The following is a 15382-nucleotide window of genomic DNA, read 5'->3' as shown; positions in this document are numbered from 1 at the left end:
GCTGCTGGGCATGGGGGGATGTTAGGTGTTTCTACCCTTTCCGTTCCTCCTTCTTTTCTGTTACCTTCTCTTCTTGAGGATAGGATTGGGGTCAGTCTTCCTAGACTGATCCCGGGTTAGGTTTTTGTTTGTTTGTTTTTTTTTCTTCCCTTCTTACCAAAAAAAAAATAAGCACAATAAAACAAAGTAGGCTTAATACATACCCAGCCCCCTAAAGTTGTCCATTTTATTCATTTAACCCCTTCAACTTAAGGGACATCCTTTTAACCCCCTAAACTCCAAAAAAACGCTACTTTTAACCCCCTATCATCCGACGTGGCATTGACCTAGTCAACGTTTGTGTCTCAAACACAGGAGGCGCGTGGGAGGATTTTGTTCTTGCCTCCAACGGTAAAAAAAATGCATACAGCCCCCTAAAGTTGTCCATTTTGTTCATTTAACCCCCTCACCTCACGGGACAACCCTTTAACCCCCTAAACTCCAAAAAAATCCTAGTTTCAACTCAAGTACGGGCATTGGAGATAGAAGATTTAATTGGTGTCTTTCTAATTTTTAATTGGTGCTTTTTTTGGTCTCAATCCACGTTGGAATTGTAAAAAATGCTTTAACTTTGTATGAATTATGACCACAGTGTATATAGATACAGTGGAAGGCAATACAAAGGAAGAGTTAAAATCTGATTTGATATGAAGTATAGAATACAGTGGAAGAGAAGTGATGACTAAATGATATTTATAGCAATTTTTCAATATTAAGGACTTTCAAAAGAAGAAAGTAGGAAAGAAAAGAGCAAATTATACACACGGACAACATTATATTTCGGCAGTCTAAAATATGGGGTTAAAAGTAGCATTTTTTTGGAGTTTAGGGGGTTAAAGGGGCGGCCCGTGAGGTGAGGGGGTTAAATGAACAAAATGGACAACTTTAGGGGGCTGGGTAATTCAGGATACACATGTGTCACGCGCGTGATACACACGGACAATATTATATCTCGGCATTCTAAAATAGGGGGTTAAAAGTAGCGTTTTTTTGGAGTTTAGGGGGTTAAAAGGATGTCCCTTAAGTTGAAGGGGTTAAATGAATAAAATGGACAACTTTAGGGGGCTGGATATGTATTAAGCCAACAAAGTAAGCATAGAAGGCATCATACATACCTTTATTATGCATTTCATTTATCAATATTATATATTCCTACTGTACATACGTTCATTTTATTGATTTTTATAAAATCCTTTGTATATGTTAGTTTTGGATATTTTAAGTTAATTTACACCTTTATAGAATGATATTGGAGAGTTTTTTTTTTGCTGAAACTACCGGTATGATGAATAAAAACAAACCAGAACAACAAATACAACTCCGGTCATTTAAGACCAGACACCCCAACTAACATCTCTATCATTTCTAACCCCTTTTCTATACATCAATTTGAATTTAACACTCGTCTTAATTTGCTCAATAATTCTCTGAACATTAAAACTCTCGTTAGTAAAATAGACTCTATTTCGTACCAACCAAACCCAATATATGGCAGCAACAATAGCAATACGTCGACAACAAGCTTTTAAAGTTTTCCCTTTTGCCTTCTTGCAACACCAACTAGCAATACGACGCCAACCAATAACACTCCTTGTGATATTACACCTCTACTGAACGTTAAACCAAACCCTTTTAGTCTGATCACAGCTAAAGAATAAATGGTCCACAGTTTCTCTATCTACATTGCAAAAGTCCACACTTAGCATCCAACTGAAGCTGACATTTTTGCAAATTAGACCTAATAGCAAGTTTCCCTTTCAAAGCTAACCAAACAATGAAGCTTTGTCTGGCAATAAATTTAGGACTCCAAACCATTCTCCACCAACACACCTTAGACTTCTTAAGTCTCAACTCATTATAAACACTGCCAATAGGAAATTGCTTATTTCTTGTACCTTTCCAACGAACCCTATCACAAGAGTCCCCATCAATTGGAATTAACTAAATCTCTTGCCAAAATTTACCAATAAAAAAGAACTAGGATTAGGGAGCCTCCATTTAGCATCCCTAATCAAATTAGTAACCAAGGCACGCTTAGGGATGTCACTGTCCTCAGTTAGTAATTGAGGGTAACAATCAGCCAAGCTTTTCCTTTTGAACCAAGGATCAAACCAGAAATATAAAGTAGTTTTATCCCCCCACACTATAATCAACCAAGGGCTTCACATCTTACTTGATTTTATTTAGCCATCGCCGACTCCAACTAGCGTCAAAACGGCTTGATAATACCCCAAAAACTCATCAATCGCAGCTTTTACTGAATCAGCCAACTAGCCCATAAAGTTTCCTTATTAGCAATTAATTCTCAGACGTGCTTACTAATAGCTGCTTTGTTCCAGACCCCAGTTTCTTTAATCCCAATCCCCCCCCTTCACTCTTAGGGAAACACACATCAGCCCACGACACCAATGCCCCAGAGTTTACTTCACTATTCCCTTTCCATAAGAAATTCATGCACTTTGCATCAATTTCTTTAATCAAAGATTTATGCAAAATAAAAACAAGCATCCAAAATACATGAATACTATGGAACACAGAGATAATTAATTGAAGGCGTCCTGCATAAGAAAGGAAATTAGTCCCCAAGCATTAACTCTAGCAGTGATCCTCTCAACAAGCACCCGACAATTAGTCTTAGTCAAAGTTGAAGACAACAATGGCATCCCCAGATACCTCACTGGCAACATTCCAAGCTTGAAGTTAACTCACTGCACCATTACAACTTTTTGAGCCTCATTCAACCCACTAATGATTAAAATATCAACCAACTCCAAAACAGAACCCAGATGAGCCTTACAAAATAGAAGATATTTGGAGATTTTATTCAACCTAATGGGTTCGTAATTTACGATCGTAAATTGTGAAGCAATTGCCTTCGAAGAGTCGTAAATTGTGATACATAGTTTGATATATTGTATATAAGGATAGGGTTTGCAGTTCACATAACTGCCGAGAATTGCAAAGTAAATAGACTTCACAATTACAATAACTGCGAAGGACTACGAAGCACATTTCTTCTGAGTTTGTTTCTTTAAAATTGTTTTGACAATGAGTTTGTTTCTCAACAGTATCATTATGTCAATCGACCATTTTTGTGTGTGTAGTCATGTGGAACGACCAATGGAAAATAGAGGGAAAAGTCATGACATACGAGAGTGGTGAATCGAAGTGGTTTCGGCTTTCAACAAAAATCAACTTCGAATTTTAAAGAGAGTTTACACTTCTACACGTGCTGATTCAACATCATTTGCCCATGTATATGGCCATACAAACTACCTATGGTCCAAACTAAGTTCTTGGGATAATAGTTTTAAATGTTGATTCAAGTGATGTTGTGTTTAATAGAGCGTTGAATGAATCCAACCAATGTGAGCACACTATATATTATTTTTGAACCGCAAACAATAGATGCACAACTACCTCGAGTTTTGAAAAAGGATAATGTTATTCAATCAAGTTGTGATCCCACCATTAAGTTGACACTCATCGGCCAATGAAGTAGTTAAATTATCTTATGTTGAGTCTATATACCCAGTCCGACACAGAGTGTACAAATTGTGATCCTCCTATGAAAGTTCTTCCCCTGTAAAAGGCTTTACACCTGTCGGTCGACCAAGAAGTCCGATTAGAATACCATCTCAAGGTGAATATCTAGTTCCAAGAACATGTAGCAGGTGTGGGAAGATTGGCCACACTAAGTTGAATTGTCATCATCCGCTTCCAAATACAACTCAGCCTCCGAGTATAGTATCAAGTTCTCTAAGTTCTATGATGTGATGATGTAATATTTCATTGTGTAAACTTTCATTGAACTCATATATTAAAATTGTATATTTCAGTAGGTGTGCTTACTTTTATATTTCATTGTGTACTTATTTGTATAATTCAATATGTTTGCTTACTTGTATATTTCATTGTGTAAACTTTCATTAACCATTTCAATAGGTATGCTTACTCCATAAAATTGTATAAATATATAGGTGTGCTTACTTGACCATTTTAATGGGTATGCTTCGTAGTTCATATAACCACTTCGTGGTTACATGAGACTACGAGGTATAACTACACCCCCTGGATTCGCGGTTAATGAGACTACAAACTGACATTTGAACTTCAAAATCAGCTATTTCGCAGTTCCAATAATATCTCCGCTGTTAATGAGACTGCGAGGTATGATATGCTACAAGTTCAAACAATACCTCTGTAGTTCATGAACTGTGATGTGGTTATTTGAACTGTGAAATAGCTATACTGAATTATACATACCCAAACCTGAACATTCACAATATCTACCACAATGTATAATACTCAAATCGGAACACACATTTTGCTTGTGCACTTATAATATAACAATAAATCATGTATGTTAATTGTGATAGTGAAAGCGATATACATTTGACAAAAATTAAATGTTTATGAAAGAACGAAGCAAATTGGCGTACAAAATCATTTTGTTTGGGAAGTTGTGAATGAAGGGAAAATTTGGTGAAGAATATTCATACTTCTGAGAATCTGGTTGATATATGTTCATTAAACATGTATCATCTATCAAATTTGAATTATGTAGTGACTTGCTAGGACTTGTAAAATGATATTTGTGGCCCTAAGGGGCATGAATAAAGGAGGAAGATTCTGTAATTAATGGTTAAAGAAGAGATTGTTAAAGTTAACTCCTAATTCCCCTGGTGGAAGTCAAAAGTCTTGGTCACCAAGTTTTGAAGAGTTTGAGTGTGAACCAAGTTTTGGAGGCCGTAAAACATTGGTTTTAACTTTGACATATAGAGTGGATTTGTTGCAGAGGATTAGTGATAAGCTTGGAAGAGAGAACAATAAAAGTTGGAAAACACTTAAGTATGAAAAGATTTTGGCAAATTTTTGGGTTAGTGATGTTTCATAAACTTTTTTTATATTGTTCTTGATTGCTTTAATAAAACTTCATGTGGATGTAATTGCAACTTGACCAAAACACATATATTCCTTGTGTTGTATATTTGTTACTCTTTTTAGTTGTTCGATTAATTCACATGAATAACTCATATTCTCCTAACATATAGATTGTGTGGTTCCAAAGAAATTGTGTTGGCACGTGAAAATATCTTGGTGTTAATAAGGTCCTCTTCATGTGAACTTAGGCAAAAGAAAATTCTTATAAAATATTTCTTTTGTTTAATAAACCGTTTAATTACTTAAATTAAAATATTAAGTAATTATTTAATTCTTTTAAAAAAAGTAATTATTTAATTTAAATATGTTGATAACAGTTATTTTTCCAATGTTTAAATTATTATTATTTTTTTTTGTAGAACAGGAAAGATAAAAAAACAAAAAACCAAGGACTAACCTGGGATTAGCCTAGGAAAGCTAACCCCAATAACATCTTCCAAAAGAAGAGAAGACAAGAAATCAAGAGGAGAAGATAAGGTAGTGACGCCCAACATCCGGTCATACCCATCAGCAGCCAGACGATCCGCAACCCTGTTTTGTTCTCTGAAGACATGGCTGAAGCTGATGACGTCAAAGGAAGAGCAAAGCCTTCTAATGCCTTTGATTAAATTACTGCTATTTAGACAAATAGCATTCTTATCGGAAATTAATTTGATGGCCTCAAGGTTGTCCGACTCAACCCTCAGAATTCTCAACCCCAGACTCTTAACCAACCTTAGGCCAGAAAATATCCCCCAAAGCTCAGCTGCAAAGGAAGATCCCATGCCTAAGTTGTGAACAAACCCAGAAAGCCAAGCGCCTCCATCATCTCTTAGAACCCCTCCTGCCGAAATATTACCGGAGATAAGGTAAGAACCATCCGTGTTTAATTTAACCTCCCCTTCTCTAGGCCTACACCAACTAAGGAGCTGAATATTTCTCTTTTGGGTAGAAATAGCAAGGCCATCACCTTTGAAACTGGTCAAAATATTAGATAATTTTTCCAAGAAGAAACCTTCCAAATTAGGAAGAGCAACATATTTCTTTTCAAAGATCTCCATATTCCTCCAATACCAAATCTGGTGACAGACTATAACAAAGAGAATATTACCATGCTCAAGGTTGGCCAACAGCTTCCCACTAATGCCATCTGCAAACCAGTCAATATCAGAGTGGGCCAAAAAATTCGAGAGCACGTGATGAGGAAGAACTTTCGTCCAGACCTCCTTGCTTTTAGTACAATCCCTAAGAGCATGACACAGAGTTTCCACATTGCCCCTGCATCTGCTACAAGCCCCGGAATCCACCAGATGCCGTCTATTCCTCTCAGAATTAGTGAGCAACCTATTTTTGGCCCTAAGCCATAGAAAGCTTCTAATACGGTAGGGAACTTTTAAAGCCCAAACACTCTTCCAGACATCAGAGATGGACCCCGCCTCATTCTGATTGAAGGCCTCAAAAGCTGATTTACAGGTATAAGCACCATTATTAGACAACACCCAACAATGACTATCCTTATCTTCCTCCATATTACTAATCTTGACTCCTCTGATCCTCAGGAGAATATCCAGATTAAAAAAGGATGCAAATTTATCCCAGATCCAATCCCCCTCAGCATCCACCACGTCTGCAATCCTCCAATTACGGATATTATCAGGAGGAAGGGAAACACACTCTTCTAAAAGGGGTTTACCACCAATCCAAGGGTCATTCCAGAAACTGATAGATTTGCCGTTTCCCACCTCCCAGCCAATCCCAGAACAGAACTCTGAAAAGACAGAACTAAGGCCTTTCTAGAGAAAAGAACAATTCCCAACTCTCTCTTTGGGCCCCCCAAAGACTCTATCTTTCCTATATTTCCCACAGAGGAAACGGACCCAAAGAGTAGAGGGGTTTTGCCACAGTCTCCAAAGCAGCTTCATTAATAACACTTTGTTATTATCTTTCGCTTGTCTAACCCCAAGTCCCCCCCTGTTCTTAGGCTGACAAACCTCCTTCCAAGGAACCAGGTGGATCTTTTTTCCCTCCATTGGATTCCCCTAAAGAAAACATCGATTGATCTTATCTAGATCATTCAGAATAGGCTCCGGCAATTTACACGCTTGCATAATATGGTTAGGCACCGCACAATTGACCGATTGAATTAAGGTCAGACGGCCAGCGAGAGAAAGAGTTTTGGCTTTCCAAATGGCACACTTACCACTAGTTTTGTCAATAGTTTCTTTAAAGGAGGCTTTAGAAACTCTTCCACTATGGAGGGGAACCCCCAAATACTTGCCTAGAGAATTAGTTAAAGGAATACCAGAAATATCGCTAAGCTTTTTGCAAACACTCTTACTCATATTTTTAGAGCAAAGCATCCTAGATTTTTGGATGTTAATCTTTTGGCCCGAAGCAGCACAAAAACAGTTCAAAATGTCCATAACCACACCTATTTGTTCTTCATTTCCTTCCACAAAGATCATAACGTCATCTGCGAAGAACAAATGGGTAATCTGAGGGCAGAATTTGTTGATGGAAACAGGGTGGAAAACTCCATTACCCACAGCCTCTTGGATAAGGTGAGACAGCCTCTCCATAGCAATAACAAATAAGAAAGGGCTCATAGGATCCCCTTACCGGATGCCCCTGGAAGGAGAAAACTCTTTAGACATATCACCATTGATTAGAACCTGAAAAACAGGGGAAGAAATGCAGACTTCGATTAATCTCCTCTAGTTCTCCGGGATACCAGCTTTCTTAAGACTATCCAGAAGAAAGCTCCAGTTTAAGCGGTCATAAGCCTTCTCTAGATCCAACTTAAGAGCCACAATACCTTTCCTTCCCTTCTTAATTTTCATGGAATGAACCATTTCATGGAATGAACCATTTCCTGGGCAATTACGACGTTATCCATCATCTGTCTACCCGAAACAAAGCTGCCTTGATTCTTGCTGATAATATCAGGAAGAATACACCGGAGCCTATTTGCCACAATTTTAGTAACAGCTTTGTACAGCACATTACACAGACTAATCGGCCTCATTTGTAAAAAGGAGGACGACTTCTCAATTTTAGGAATCAAAACAAGAAGCGTTTTATTCATCAGCTTAATATCTTCTGTACCATTAAACATTCCTTTGATAAAACTATAAACACCCTCCTTCATGGTATCCCAATGCTTGTGGTAGAAACAGGCAGGAATGCCATCAATCCTAGGAGCTTTGGTGGCACCAATACTAGAGAAGGCCAGATCAATCTCTTTCTGGTCAATAGGAAGGAAAGCATCCCGAACCATACCCTCATCCAAACCAGGAAAGGAAATCCTAGAGAAAGCTTTATCCAGATCCACCCTTTCCTCTTTGAACAGATCTTTATAAAAATTAAGGGCCAAGCGACGAACGTCCTCATCCTCATAGACCCAATCTCCATTTGAATCTTTAATCGCATCAATCTGATTCCTCTGCCTTCTAATAATAGTTGAAAGGTGGAAAAACCTGGTATTGCGATCACCATCTTTAATCCAGGCTTTCCTAGATTTCTGGAACCAGAGGAACTCTTCCTGCCTCAACACAGCTTCCAATTTATTCTGAAGAGATCTAAGAATATTTAACTAAAATTTTAAGTTAAATTTTATCAACTAATATTTTTATATTCAGTAATTATTTTTTAGTTTTATTAAACAACATTATATATATATATAATAATCAAACAACATCATAAACCTTTGAACTAGGTCAAAAAGAGTAATTGGTCCCTAAACTTATAGAATATCTCTTTAGCCATTTGAATTTGTTTAAAGTGATATAATTAACCGTTTAAACCTACATAACAGAACAAAATATAACTTAGATAAATAAAAATGTATGTCATTTTAAATAAATTCAACGAGGGAAAGCCAATCTATTTTTTACACTAAGCTAAGGGGCTTGATGTATTAATTTAAGCCACAAATAAATTATCGAAATGAACACAGGCCGCTATTTGGGACTCCCATCCCTCATTGGAAGGAAGAAGAGGTCAGTTTTCAGCTACCTTAGGGACAAGCTCTGGCAACGTCTGTTTAATTGGAGTGGAAAACTGCTTTGGCAGGCAGGGAAGGAGGTCCTCTTAAAGTTTGTGGCCCAAGCAACTCTCTCCTACTGTATGAGTATCTTTCTGCTTCCACTCTCCCTCTGCGACGAGCTCCAACGTATGATGAACTCCTTCTAGTGGGGCTCCTCTACTAATAAGAAGCGCATTCACTGGTGCTCTTAGGATAAGATGTGCTCTCACAAACGGGAAGGAGGCTTGGGCTTCCAACATCTACATTCCTTCAACATTGCCCTTTTGGGTAAACAAGCATGGAACTTCATTTCTAATTCATCTGCTTTAGCTGGTAAAATCCTCAAAGCTAAATATTTCCATGATGGGACATTCTGGTCGGCCAGTTGGGTCATAACCCGAGCCTAGTTTAGCGAAGCATATTAAAATCAAGGCAAATAGTCATTGAAGGTAGCAGGTGGCAGATTGGCCATGGTACTGACATATCGGTTTGGCATGATCCTTGGGTCCTAAAGTCTGGGGGCTTCCGGATTACCTCAGCTGTTTTCCCGGGTCTGGAATCTATCAGTGTTGCGGATTTACGCATTCCCCGGAGCTATGAATGGGATAGTGAGCTAGTGGAGGAACTCTTTGAACCTAGGGATGCCGCGACCGTCCTTATTATGCCTGCCGGAGATGAGGACTCGGTAGATAGTCTAATCTGGCATGACAGTAAGGATGGATCGTACACGGTTCGCTCTGGATACCGGATTACTGCCGTCGTGAGCTTGCTAGGCCTAACGAGATGGCGGATGAGTCTGAATGGGTGGCCTTTTGGAACTTAAACATTCCCCCAAAGGTCAAGTTCTTCCTTTGGCGTTGCTGTAAAGAACTGCTCCCCTACGGGTCGAACCTGTTTCTCAAAGGTATGGACATCCCAAATTCCTGTGTAATGTGAAGGAAAATAGGCAAACGTTTGGCAGCGGAAATATAAAATTTTTACCTATTTCCTTTTTCCAAGATCCGTTAATCGTTATTTCATACAAGGAGGGATTGAACATAAATACCTTTATGACGATCAATCTACCGTTGCAAACGAAGTGCCCACAACTTCAAAAGAGATGGAAACTGTCTACCAATCTGTCCCTATCCAAACAGACCTTCCAGACCTCCGAATGGCAATCCCAACGGTGGAAACGTGGAAAAATATGTCTAGAAGCTCATGTCCAAAAATCGGGACGATCCTACGGTTCAATCTCCGGGAATCCGCGAAATCGTGAACTGACCTGATGTAGGAGAAGTTAAACGAATTTCTCCTTCTGTATGTCTTTTCTACATTCATGAACATAACAAAACATATAAGTAAACGATTAGAACTCAACCAAGTAATAGCAATCAAGATAAATTTTCTCTAATTAATCAACACAAGATCAAGGAGAAAAAGGAAGAGATGAAATCAATTGATTCGGAAGCAATCGGTAGAATTCCGTCCTCTACTGTAGTATTCGAAATTCTCAGTCTGTGGGAGAGACTAGGGTTAGCCGAAATTTGCTAATAGGAGGGGTATAAATAACCTCTTGTATCTAAACCCCTAGTTAGATAGAATTAGGCTACCTAATAAGAGTTATATTTGGAATAATACTCTTGTTATTATTATCTATAATTATATCTATATATAAAGATAATAATAACTTATTGATAGGATAATAATAGAAGCAATTTAATCTCATTAAACCTTCTAACTTATTTATCCTATAATTAATTTAATTCGCAATCATAATCTAATTATAATTGTTGCAAAATTAAATTAATTCCTTTATGATTTATCTACATAAAATCGCCCCCCCCCCCCTTATGTTACTGGGCCTTGGTGGACTCAGTTGGGCTTCCATCAATTAATTAATATCTGTTTCTCTTTTAGGCTCCAAGTCTTATGTGTGACCCATTAGGTTCTTATTGCTTCTAGCCGTATACAACTATTAAATTAATTCCTTAGAATTATATTTAATCTTTGCATAACGGAATGAGTACGCGAACTGTGATTGGCAGATCCGAAATATTCTCCCAGAGCTATAAGAAGACAGGGTGATTCCGTCGTTGACCTTTCCGTATTAGTTACAGTATAATTCGATCCTTCATCAACTACATCCTTTACAGAATCTTATGACTATGGGCAATGTCAAGTCATATATAGTGAGACGTTCGTTTTACTTGTACAGGCCGAGTTAACTCCAATTAGATAGGTTAAGTGAAATCTGCATTTCAAGTCTTAAGCTATCACCTTGCAAGGATTTAGAGTTAAGTCTTCCACAAGCGATCCTTGGACGTATCTCCCATTTATCAGGAGTGACAAATGCTCAATCCAATGTATAACTATCCTGCAATTACTTCCTGTGATACCCAACGTCTGCCGTTCACACCCCAGAGTCATCTCTGTTATGGATCGTGTTACAACAGGATCAAAGCATCACATTCCATAATCCAGAATCACTAATTAACATTTCTTTGAGTCTTAGGATTACTTATACCTATTAACACCAACGAGATGAACAGGTGACAAGGATAAATCTACCCATCCTGTTGTCTCAAGTCGGGTCCCCAATCCTAATGAACCCCTTTTATTAGATCCATGTAACTGTCCAGATATCTGCATATCTGAAGCTTGTGAGATCAGCTCTCTGTCTCGACAGAAGACATTGTTACATGCAAGTCTCAACAGTGATATGTCAATCCCTTATTCAAAACATATTACTTGACTTGGGGTGGTTTTAAGTTTATTAGTTTATTATAATGTTTCGTCTCACTTCATGCTTGTATGAACACTTTATAATCACTTTAAATAAACTTAGAGATTTCCTTTTATTAGACTTGTTTAGTTCTTTAAAGGAGGTTGCCTTCATACAGTTATAAAACCATATCTTATTAAAACAAATGACATAAAGAACAATTCATTTATATTAGGTTTATATCCTGGAACAATTGTCTATAGGACACTAAACCCCAACATACTCCCACTTGGACTAAAGCCAATTGTTTCCAAAAACATTCCCAAAAGCGTTCGCATGACCATCGTGAACCTTTTGGGGTAAGGCATTCTTTAAATGGATCTATAAGTTTGTCCTTTTATGGGCACTCCGTTTTGATTCTCACATCTACTCTTGTTGTTATCTCTCGGTAGAGATAGTAACGACTGAGGTAGTGTTTGGATGTATTATGAGACTGCGGGTCCTTGGCAAGAGCAACAGCTCTATTGTTAATCTCATTAACAATGTTAGGTACCCCACCTAGTTCATTAATGAACTACCTTTCCAAACTTCCTATCAGCTGCTTCCAAAGTTGCTACATACTCTGATTTTGACCTTTGGCTCAGCTACGGTTTCCTGCTTGGAACTATTCTAGCTAACCGTACCTCTTTCAGAATAAACTTGTATTCTGTGAAATCATCTTCATCTGTTTGATGAATTATATCCGAAAGTCTCCAACTTTCAATTTATCATCTCCATATATACTTGGAACATGTCCATAGTTTATCTTAAGTACTTAAGATTGTCCTTGACAGCAATCTAGTGATCATCACTTGGATTGACCTATAATCGACTTTGTCATGCTAAAGTAACAATGATGTTAGGTCTAGTGCGAAAACGCTTTGAGCACTTTGTCAATGCATTTAGACTGGGAGGGGTCAAGCAGCCTTTTAATCTTAGATCTTTAATCTTTAAGATGTAAGCTGCTTCTCCTAAGTCTATTATGGAGAATTTTATCCGATAACCAAAATTTTCACCAATTGCAGTGTAGCTATGTCGTTCCCATTAGTAGAATATCATTGAAATGTCATACTAAGTAAACGACCAAGCTCTCACTAGTTTACATGTAAAGGCTCATATGAGCTCCCACTAGTTTACATGTATAGGTTTGAAAGAGTCTCCTCATAAGCTGTAGGTTCATCGTCTAATACTTGAACCTCTTCGTTGACTCCCACTAGAAATCCAAATCTCTTTGGGATTTCATCGGCTCCCACTGGAAATCCAAAATCTCTTAGGAATTTTGATGAACTTGACCAGACCTATGAGTTAGTAATGTCACCAGTGTCTCATCTTGTGAGACAGATTCGTGTTCCACCATCGTTTCCGCTATTTCGGCCTATCCTTCCTTTTGAACTTCATCAAGTTCAATTACGCTTTCTATTTGTGTTTCTAGAAGAAACTCTTTCTCTAGAAGTATAGCGTCTTTGGATACTATTACTTTCGATCATCTGGATGATAGAAGTAATATCCTACTTTTATTTCGGATATCCAATGAAGAAGTATTTGTTAGATTTAGAATCTAACTTATCTAATGTTATGTGTTTAACATATGCTGACCACCCCTAAACTCTCATAAAAGAGAAACTGGGTTTCTTTTTCCATGAACAATTCAAATGGAATAGAACTGGCGGATTTTGTGGATACTCGGTTTAAGGTACATAAGGCGGTTTCCAAGGTGTAGCCCTAGAACATCTTTGGAAGAGAGGTTATGCTTATCAAGGATTGTACTATATCTAAAAGAGTACAATTTCTCCTTTCAGATACATCGTGGTGTATACGGAGGAGTCCATATTGTTAATGAATCCATATTCATTTAGATAATTCAGGAAAACATTTGAAAAATATTCTCTGCCTTGATCTAATCGAAATAGTCTTTCTTGTTTGAATCATTTGAACTTTCTCAAAAGCTTCTGACTTATGCTTCATCAAGAAGATGTATCAATATCTGGTATGATCATCTTATGAAACTAACGAAGTGACTGAACCTTTCTCTTTGCTTGTGTTGACATATGACTAACTACATCTGAATGTACTAGTCCTAGAGTGTCTGATACACATTCTCCTTTATTGCTAAAGGGTGTCTTTGTCATCTTTGCCTTTAAACAAGACTTACATGTGTCCATTGATTCAAAATCAACTGAGTTTATAAGCTCATTCTTGATGAAGCTTGAACATGTGTTTTCATTTATATGGCCTAGGTGACATTCCCACAAGTAGGTTGAATTACCTATCATTTAATTCCAAATGTAAAAGCACCATCCTGACCCGTCTTCTAGAGAGAGTCTAAGTACTTCTTACAGTTCTTCTTCCATTTCCTTTCTTTACCATATTGGTGGCATTCCCTACTTGCTTTTATTGACTTTGGGTTCTTTAGAATTGGGAAACTTCCCTTTTTCTCTCGTGAGATCCCTCAATACCAGGTGTTGACATCACTTTCTTAAGATTTGGGCTCAACTGACTTGAGCATATTCAATAGCTCTTCTATAGAGGTCTCTGAGTTTATTCATGATGAGCTTATGAATAAATCTGCAGAACTAAGTCGACACTTAATTCAAATCTAATACTAGAAAGCTTCGGTGATGTAGTCAATCGTCTTGACACAAAGTGCCATAGCTGCAAGTGTGATACATCCTGTACGTTCATCATCTGATTGGTGCTTCCAGTAAACATCAATCCTTTTGGCAGGAGCATCAACTAGTAGGGCATTGGGCATTGGCATGTCCAATCTTTTCGAACTTCAAAACAATTTTGAGTTTGCCGAAGTAGTCGGTGAATTTTGAACTATTCAATTTGTTATCGGTTAAAATATTATGTAGATCCATTTTAGATATGATGATTCAGAGTATTTACTTTAACTTGAGAGTGAGATAGAGTGACGTATGTTTATTCATTTGCTTTAAAGTATATCAATTTAAAATTATAGGTCTTTTAATTCATTTTAAATTGCTCCCACTATTTTGCCAAATTAATAGCCCTCCATATTAATTCGAAGAATTTCACAAATCCTTTAGTGAGCTAGGATCCTAACTCCTGAGATTTCACCTTGAGTTTGCTCAACAAGCTAGTCTCATTCGTTAGGTAGATTCATGTAATCAATCACATCTTTAATGTGATTCCTAGGTTATTGGGTTACTAACCACATTAGTAACTAATATGCTATTCATATTAATCCCAACCATATTTCCCATTAGTTTACGATAACATGGGTTTGCCCATCCAATTATCATAATCTAATTTAAGTATTACCCCATATTCATGAAAGAACGATTTTCGATAATTCAGGTGTTACCATAAGACCCCGAGCTTGAGTTTGCTCAACAACCCAAAGGCCCCCAGTACTGCCGGCTGAATTATAATATTAGGGAGGGGCAACCGATTTTAATAACTTGCTTATTTACTTAACTTTTAATTAGTGAGGGATTTTTATTTTAAGTCTCATAATCTAACTTAGTCTTGATTTGCTTTAGCATACATCAGACACAAACATTGGTGTTATGGACATATTATCTAAATTATTCCGTCGAGCCAGAGACGGAATAAAAGGCCAAACCTAGGAAAATACTAACTATTACATATTTCTCTTTAGGTCCTCCGTCTTCTCCATGGCGCCTTGA

This window comes from Euphorbia lathyris, chromosome 5 (assembly GCF_963576675.1).
Source record: "Euphorbia lathyris chromosome 5, ddEupLath1.1, whole genome shotgun sequence".
NCBI lineage: Eukaryota > Viridiplantae > Streptophyta > Magnoliopsida > Malpighiales > Euphorbiaceae > Euphorbia > Euphorbia lathyris.
The sequence above is the reverse complement of the archived record's forward strand: the minus strand, read 5'-3'. Positions refer to the sequence as shown.